The following is a 10,060-nucleotide window of genomic DNA, read 5'->3' as shown; positions in this document are numbered from 1 at the left end:
CCAACTCAATAAGTAACAAGACTAACCTCTGGGCTGAAAGTAGTGACAAGCTCCGCAGGTACAGTCCAGTACATAAATAATGGTACAGAAATGTAGGCACACTTTCAAGTTCAACAGTTAAACTCAGTACAAGCAAAATAGATCAATATTGCATGATATGAGGAATGTGACATCTCAATGGAAAGACCTCATGTAAATACTTGTCACAAATCATTCGGTCACTCGGTACTATTTATGGCTAATCCAGCCCAGGAATATTCCATCCCGTATATATATCGATTAACAGTCAGTCACTCAGTACCGTATAAGGCCAATCCAACCCTAGGGTAATTTATCCCCAAATGAAAATGATACGGACAAGATTCATGTCCAAGGATATTCATCACAATATAACTAAGTAAGGCAAATCCATGCCCTGGGAAGTCCATCCCGAATATATAATCATCTACGCTCACTGAGGGTGTTGTACAGACTCCGGAGGGGCTCCTTCAGCCCAAGCGTGATATAAAACCGATATGGCCTACTACATGAGGGCAGCCCCGATCCGTATAATAATAAATCCTATAAGTCCTGCTGCAGGGGGGCAGCCCCGTTCCATATAGTAATAATATATATAAAGCCAATATGGCTTGCTACAGGCGGGCAACCCCAATCCCATAAATATCCTCACAATGGATGAACATGACTGAGTATGAAATATACATTTTTAAAACAATTAAATTCAACAGCAATACGACCCTGTGGGTCCCAAAAAATCGGCACGTAGCCCAATCATGATCTTTAATACGAGTCTTAGCTCAATTTTCCTAACACGTGGAAAATATTCGGATAATAACATGATTCTTTAATATATATATTTTTACAACTTCACAGAATTTATTCAAGTCATAATTTCAATGGTGCACGTGTGCACGCTCGTCAACTATCGTGTGCGTCACCTCCAAACAATTTATATAACACCAAATTCGGGGATTCATACCCTCAGAACCAAGTTTAGAAGTGTTACTTACCTCAATCACGCTATCTCAATCCAATAGTAGAACTTTTTCCTCGATTATGTAACTCCGAAGGGCTCGAATCTAACCACAATTAGTTCGATACAATCAACACAAGCTATCAGAAAATCAATTCCAAATGATAAAGGGCGGATTAAAAACCTCGAAACCAACCATACGTGAAACTTACGGGGACATTATGGAATTCGATTCTAAGAGAGAAAATGCCAAAATGCTATACTTTTAGCACATTACTCACCCTATATTTTGTTGGTCTAATGAGTTATTGTGCGATATTTGAGCTAAATTTTTTATGTTTTATGTGTAGGAACATCAGAAGGAATCATCAAATAAAAATTGCACAAAAGAGGACAAAAATACAAGAAAAGAGCACAAAAGCATCAAGTATCCAAACTGTGCTATGGACCAGGCTTTGCAAGTTCTATAGCCAAGCCGACCGCGCTATAGACCAGGTTTCGCGAGGTCTATATCCAGATTGACAGCACTATAGACCAGGCTTCGCGAGGTCTATAGCCAGGTCGACCGCCCTATAGACCAGGCTTCGCGAGGTTTATAGCCAGGTTGACCGCGCTATAGACCAGGCTTCGTGAGGTTTAGACCGCGCTATAGACCAGGCTTCACGCTTCACGAGGTCTATAATACGGTAATTAAAAGTCGCGGGTTAAAAGACCCAAACCCAAAATTAGACTGGGAGATTGACATAAATACTCCCCAAATGAGTTATTCTAGGGTTGGACACGATTTTGGAGAAGAAAGATTCTGCCAAGCATAGAAGGAGCCGATTTTAGGGTAGATTCAACCAAAGGGGGCATATTTGGAGGCCTAAGGAGGCAAGAACACACTAGGAGCAAGGCGGCGAATTCTTCTATGAGTTTTTCACTTCCTTCTTCCTATTTTCATTATTGTTTATGAATTCTAGTATTGTAGTTTTGCATACTATTATGAATAGCTAATTTATTATCTAGAGTTTTGATAGAACCTTTTGTAGGATAAATTCTTGTTATGTTTTTATATAATTGAGCCGTTGGATTCCTCTACTTGTTCAACTATATTTTCATTATTTTTAATTGAATAGCTCTCAATTAACTGGGTCTATTTAGTGTGTATATTGCTCGAGAAAGAGTACACATTTAGGTAGTTGTTGAACAACACCACTCCTAACGTAGTTGCGAGATCGATATTGAGGGTTTAAAGGTGGGATTAGAGATAACAAAGCCTTGGTGTGATCGTAGTGAGTGGTAAATTAGTGCCTACTAGCGTAGTTCGAGAGAATACGTATAGTAAATTGTGGTATTTGCTCGAGAGAGAGCTATGAAAATCAAAGTACTCACGATTAGTAGAGAATACTTAGGCAAAATTATCGAAAGTGTAGCGGGAAGGATTCCGACAATTGGGGAAATCATAACTCTAGACCTCCTTAGGCTTGTCTCCAATTTCATCCTTGTTAGTTGATAATTTTGTTGCTTTATAATATTTGTTAGTTAAATAAAAATTAAATCTTTATAACTAGGAAATTGTTTGGACTTGTGTTTCTAAGCAATATTGAACAATTGTAGCTAAGCCTTAGTTCTCTGTGGGATTTGACTCCGGACTTGTAAACTAGATTATATTTGCAACGACTACTTAGTCCTTTTTATAAGACATAGTTGGGCGTGATCAAATTTTGGCGTCGTTGTCGGGGAACTAATGGTGTTGCTGTATGTGTACATATTGCTAGGTTGCAAGTTTGAACTTTTATTTTTGTTTTCTTGTATTTGATTTTTTAAATTTTATTTTTACTTGTTGCTTTTAGAAACATGGAATCTTGGAATTATGAGAGTTTTGATATTGGTAATTCTACTTTTGATCATCCTTATGCATATTGTGGAGGAAACCACCCATGGCAAAATTATCAAATATTTCCGAGAGCGAGTTATGTGCACCAACGCAATCTTATGTGTGATATGTGTAGTGTTCAAGATGGTCACTTTCATGATTGTGCTTATATGTCTTATCCTCCCCCAACCCCTTACTATGATGGTTCTACTTTTTTTGGTGAAGTTAATAGGAACAAAGAACCCAGGGAAGTTGACATGAAGGAGATTAAAGATATGTTAAAGTATTTCATGGAACAAAGTAATGAGAAACAACTGCAAATACAAGTGCTATGTGATACTATCCAAAGGCAAGAGACAACTATTCATAACCTGGAGGCATAAATGAGTCAATTAGTTGAAGCATTTAATGCTCAACAGGTTTATATTGTGGATATTAGCCAAAATGAGCATGCATTAGATGCAGCAATTGAGGTACCAATAGAGGGGTCCATAGTAGAACACCAACAATCAATCAAACTAGAATTTGAGGATGTCGATGTTGTAGAAGAGATACTAGAGTCAACCAAGGATATTGAGGATACATATTTAGTTGACTCTAGTGTCATTGGTGTTGAGGATGTAGACAGTCTCAATGTCCATGTAGTTGAGCGCATTGGTCCACACTCCAAGTATTTTTTTCACATTGTGTTTGGATGATGATATAGAAATAGAGTCATCCGAGCCATTTGAGGAGTCAAGAAATGAGGAACAAGGTGACTACATTCTGGAATTCTTCTTGTCAGAAAGTCGGGATTACACACCTCATCTAAAGGCCAAGAAGTGCAGAATACTACATTGTTTCCTTGGGCTAGTTAGATTCGTTTCACCACCCCATGAGCATAATCATAAGCTTGAAGCAAAACTTGGGGTCCAATTCATAAGTTCGAAGTGGAGAGAAAAGTGGTAAAGTTGATTCACGTTGTGTCGCGGCGTTAAATTAGGCGCTCGTTGGGAGGCAACCCAATTCGTAGTTTATTTTAGCTTACCTAGAATTTTCTCTTTGTTTTTACTCACTAACAAGTTTTAGTTAAGTTTTGGTTTGAACAAGTAATGGAGCACTTTGGGATGTCATTGCGCTTGGAGTCGAGCACAACACGAATAAAATTCACATGAGTACTTTCTAAAACTCGACGTCTACCCCGTGCTAAAAAAACTAAGGAATAACGGACCTCGCGACAGCCCTCACGACGCCTGGTTCTCAGCTCGCTAAGGAGCTCGTGTCGCCTGGTTCTCAGCTTGCTAGGAGCTCGCGTCGCCAGGTAATGTAAAGTTTTAATTTTTTGTAGTTTTGTTTTATAACTCCTTTATATTAAAACACTACACAAACATACATCTCACTTAACACAATACACTGCATGTCCCTTTTTCCCCCTTCCCCCTCACACACAAATTCCATTGAAGACATTCACACATTATCTTCTTCATTCACTTGAGACATCAATTGAAGAACACTGCATTCCTCCTAAGCATCTAAGGTATGTTTCTAACTCTTTTCTTTGTCAAAAATTCGAATTGAGTTAAAGAATGCAATTCCACCACTATTGGGTATATCTTCATATCAAGAATGTGCTTGCTCACCCTAATCCCATAAACCCCATATGATCGGTATTGATGTTGGGTACAAGAGAGACAACATGAAATCCCCAAGCCGATTTGGGAAGGGCAAGGCAATCCCTCATCTCTACAACCACTTTGACAACACTAGTGCACGCTAAATGTTTGTCGAAATGCCTCAAAGGCATTCTTTGCCCAAATGGAGTTCTACTCTCCGGGATTGTTATACTAGTGCTATGTCACCTTGCACCACCTCAAATTGCAAGTTTAGGTGGTTCACTGGTAGCTATATGCATCACAAATAAAGTAAACATCCTTTTGCCATTGTATGATTCTCATGCTAAAATTCAAGAGGTGAAATCTCAGTAGCCTCAAAATGGTTGTACATCATGTCGTGAACTCTTAAGTGTGGGGTCGCAAGACCATGTTTTGAATTGATTCATATAATTTATCACTGAGGAACGTTCACTTATGTAGGTACGAATGATGATGTCGAGGAGGGAGCAGCGGATGACGAGTGGACAGCTGCAGATGGAGCCTTTGACGATGAGGGCGATGGCGATGAATGATCAGGGAGTTTTTCCTACCACCTTACATGTTTTATTTTGGTGCTTATGAATTTGTAAATGCATTGCAGACAATGCATGAACTAAGTGTGGGATGGAAGTTATTCTTTGTCATTTGTAAATATTAGATAAACTAATTAGTTTGTGTGTTTAATTTTTTTATTTTACTTTTTAGCTTCGTCTTTCCTTTTATAAAAAAAAACAAAAAACAAAAAATAATTGGACTTTTCCCGACGATGGATATCATAGACAATTTTCTTAAGGGTTTAAAGTCTAACCAAAAACACACAAAAAAAATATTAAAAAAATAAAAAAATCCAAAAAAAAATGTCTTTTTATTATTTTAGGTAGTAATGATCCCTCGTGGTTTTTCTTTGTGCCTTGATTCTTTTTCACGGGATGTAGTTGAACCGGGTAGTAGTTTTTATTTTTTATATTTTTAGAGTAGATTAGGATTTAGGGAATAAAAGAAGGAAGATGAAATTTTTAGGCGTTCTTTTGACCTGTTTGATAGTAGCATATTTAGGCTCTAGCATGTGTATTACCTTCCCTATGGTTTGAAGTTGCTTATGATGCCTTGTTGAATTAGATAGCATGTTTATGCTTAATATTTTGTGGCTCCATGAATACTTATAATTGTTTGATAATTGGAATGAAACCGTCCTTAGTGAGTCATGTGCCATGTGTGGTGAGAAATTGTATAGTTTGTGCCATTGCATCAGAGTCTAGAACTTGCCAGGCATGTGATTTGAAGCAAAATTTTAGGTTTTGCTCGGTTTAAAAAATGATATTAGGCTTTCTTTGATTTGTTTGAGCTTAATGCTTACCACAATAAAAATTATCCCTAGTCAACCTTTTTGAGCCTATAAACTTTTATTTGACAACCACATTACAAGCCTATACCCTTTTGATCTTAATTATCACTGTTTTGATCCTTTTACCTCTTAAAATACTTTAATTATAAAATAAGCGGTAAAAGAAGTAAGGATAAAACTTGGGTGGCTTTTGAGTGGAACCAATGAAAGAAAGAAAGGTACACTTGTATTGTAAGGAATACACCACTAGCAGGAAGGGTAGGGAAAAAAAGTATTGTTGAAAAGAAAAAAAAAATGTAGCAAAGGAAAATAAGCATATTTTGTCCTTAATAGCGTGTATGGATTAATGTGGTGCTTAAAGAAAAGGAAAATATTTTTGGGGGTGATAATGTTTGTGAAATTGAAGTATATTGAAGAATTTGCCCTTAAAGTTTATTATATGATGTGTTAAAGTGCTTGGGATGGTTAGTCAATATTCCTAAATTTATCCTACTCGCCCTTAAGCCAACATTACAACCATAAAAAGTCCTAATTGATTTTAGATCGAGCAAGCATACGTTAGAGGTTTACATAATGGGCAAGCATAAGGTACTTTGTGCATGCATGCGACTTCTTTCTGAGAGTGAGGAATTTCTTTGATATATGAGAATCCTTAAAATATATTTGAGCATTTGATTCGAATGCGTGAATTCAATTTACTCTATTGTTCTTGTTGTGAGGGCACATGATTTTGCAAGAGATAGGTGATGTTATTAGATTTTTCTATGATGTTAAATGTTCAAGCCATGAATGCATCGTAATATTGAGTCGGTTTATGAGGTTAGGATTGTTAGAAACATATAATCCTTTTGTTGAATAAAGATTTGAAGTATGGCATAAAGTAAAGGGAAATGTGTGTCGAAGATATATGCTAAAGTTTAATTGTTGCTATCAACCATAGTCATAGGTATGGTGTGCTTCAGATGTGCTAAAAGAAAATAAAAGTGCTCTAGGAATTGGTAGTTGACTCGAGGATGAGCAACATTTAAGTATGGGGTAGTGATGTGATGCCAAAATGCTATACTTTTAGTACATTACTCGCCCTATTTTTTGTTGGTCTAATGAGTTATTGTGCGATATTTGAGCTAAATTGTGTTGTTTTATGTGTAGGAACAACGGAAGGAATCATCAAATAAAAATTAAACAAAAAGAGGACAAAAATACAAGAAAAGAGCATAAAAGCATCAAGTATCCAAACCGTGCTACAGACCAGGTTTTGCAAGGTCTATAGCCAGGTTGACCGTGCTATAGACCAAGCTTTGCGAGTTCTATACCCAGGTCGACCGCGCTATTGACCAGGTTTCACAAGGTCTATAGCCAGGTTGGCCGCGCTATAGACCAGGCTTCGCGAGGTCTATAGCCAGGTCGACCGCGCTATAGACCAGGCTTCTCGAGGTCTATAACCAGGTTGACCACGCTATAGACCAGGCTTCGCGAGGTTTAGACCGCGCTATAGACCAGGCTTCACGAGGTCTATAACACGGTAATTAAAAATCGCGGCTTAAAAGACCCAAACCCAAAATTGGACTGGGAGATTGACATAAATACTCCCCAAATGAGTTATTCTAGGGTTGGACACGATTTTGGAGAAGAAAAAGTTTGCCAAGCACAGGAGGAGCCGATTTTAGGGTAGATTCAACCAAAGGGGGCATATTTGGAGGCCTAAGGAGGCAAGAACACGCTAGGAGCAAGGCGGCGAATTCTTCTATGAGTTTTTCACTTCCTTCTTCCTATTTTCATTATTGGTTATGAATTCTAGTACTGTAGTTTTGCATACTATAATGAATAGCTAATTTATTATCTAGAGTTTTGATAGAACCTTTTGTAGGATAAATTCTTGTTATGTTTTTATATAATTGAGCCGTTGGATTCCTCTACTTGTTCAACTATATTTTCATTATTTTTAATTGAATAGCTCTCAATTAACTGGGTCTATTTAGTGTGTATATTGCTCGAGAAAGAGTACACATTTAGGTAGTTGTTGAACAACACCACTCCTAACGTAGTTGCGAGATCGATATTGAGGGTTTAAAGGTGGGATTAGAGATAACAAATCCTTGGTGTGATCGTAGTGAGCGGTAAATTAGTGCCTATTAGCGTAGTTCAAGAGGATACGTATAGTAAATTGTGGTATTTGCTCGAGAGAGAGCTACGACAATCAAAGTACTCACGATTGGTAGAGAATACTTAGGCAATATTATCGAAGGTGTAGCGGGAAGGATTCCGACAATTGGGGAAATCATAACTCTAGACCTCCTTAGGCTTATCTCCAATTTCATCCTTGTTAGTTGATAATTTTGTTGCTTTATAATATTTGTTAGTTAAATAAAAATCAAATCTTTATAACTAGGAATTGTTTGGACTTGTGTTTCTTAGAAATATTGAACAACTGTAGCTAAGCCTTAGTTCTCTGTGAGATTTGACTCCGGACTTGTAAACCAGATTATATTTGCAACGACCGCTTAGTCCTTTTTATAAGGCATAGTTGGGCATGATCATGATAATAAAATAATCAATTACACTAAGAAACTTCAATCTACAATATCAACATCCCATGGGACCAACATTTGTAACAATTCCATAGTTTAGGCCATTTAGACAATTTATCAAATACCTAGTAGGCATATATTTCTTCATCTCTTAACCATAGAATTAGTTCATCCAATTACCACTATTTTTCAATAATTTATTTCACCATCATTCTTTAATAATTTATACTCCCAACATCACATGTGTGACCAACCATTCACACACAAACAACAAAATTCAATCAAATAATCACTTTTCAATCTCTACCATGGTTATGCATTTAATTTGGGAATTTATGGCTTCCAATCACCATACCATGAGTTCTAATACTTGATTCATACTCATATTTCCATAATAAATCCGTGCATATAAGTCTACGGGTGTAGGATTACCTTTTTGGAAGAAATCTTGCAAAACCCTTCCTTGAGTTCTTGAAGAAATTTCTTGAAGATCTAAGTATTTTATGTGTAGATTTCATCAATAATAATGTAAAAATGATAGAATTTCACACCAAGATAATGGGGATTGCTTACCTTGAAGAAGAGAGGAGTTGGTGGTCTTGAGAGAGTTGAGGAAAACCCAAAATTCGTCCAAGATGAATGAGGGAAATGAACCCCCGAAATGAGTACTTTAAAGAAAAGTTTCAGGTGGTAGCGTGTCAAGTCTAGTGCCAAACCTCTATAATGCACTGGTTTTCAAAGTTGCTGAGAGGGATGGCGTGCCATAATCCACGCGTTGCACGGACTCTAGCACGCTCCTAGTGGTCTTATTTTCCATTTCTTGCTTCTCTACTCACCCTCACTTGATACATTTCTATGATATAGATCCAAATTGACTACAAATTTTGCACACAAGTCTCATTTGACATTACATACCTACTCCAACTTCTGGAATCGAAATCCGACCCCGATATCAAAAAGTCCATTCCCGGTCAAACTTTTCAAAAATTTAACTTTCACTATTTCAAGTATAATTCCACTAAGGACCTCCAAATCACAATCCGGATACGCTCCCGAGTCCAAAATCACCCAACGGAGCTAACAGAACCATCAAAATTCAAATCTGGGGTCGTTTACACATAATTTAACATGTGTCTCAATTCATTTCAAAACCTTACCGGACCCAAACCCATTACCCCGGCAACTCATATAACAACTGTAAAGTATAAATTGAGCAGTAAATGTAAGAATATGGTTGTAATACTCAAAACGACCGCCCGGGTCGTTACAATCTCAAATCCTGGTTCGTAACAGAGAATTACATCTCTTTATATTTGAGATATTTTAGATATTGTAATCCTCATCACTTGTTAAATCAAGTACTCCGTATTATCTTTGTCACTTTTTTCTTGTTTTTAATTTTTCATATGAGAAATATGATGTTACAATTATTTTTTACTATCCAATGACAAAAACATAGTTGACCAACCTATATCCAAAGGTATTACTGAGAGGCTTGTAGAATTTGGACTAAAATTTGATTGGATAATGATATAATGATTCTTTTATGGGATGATATTTGATCACACCAGTCTTATTAAAAATACATATTTGTATTGATGAAAAGTAACATATATTCGATGACTAGAACATTAATATTATTTAAAATAGAAAATTGCATGTGTATTGAACCAAATAAAAATGAAAAAGATGATAATGTAAGAAAAATGGGCTTACATTATTAAA

This window comes from Nicotiana tabacum, chromosome 19 (genome assembly GCF_000715075.1).
Source record: "Nicotiana tabacum cultivar K326 chromosome 19, ASM71507v2, whole genome shotgun sequence".
In the NCBI taxonomy this organism is placed as follows: domain Eukaryota; kingdom Viridiplantae; phylum Streptophyta; class Magnoliopsida; order Solanales; family Solanaceae; genus Nicotiana; species Nicotiana tabacum.
The sequence above is the reverse complement of the archived record's forward strand: the minus strand, read 5'-3'. Positions refer to the sequence as shown.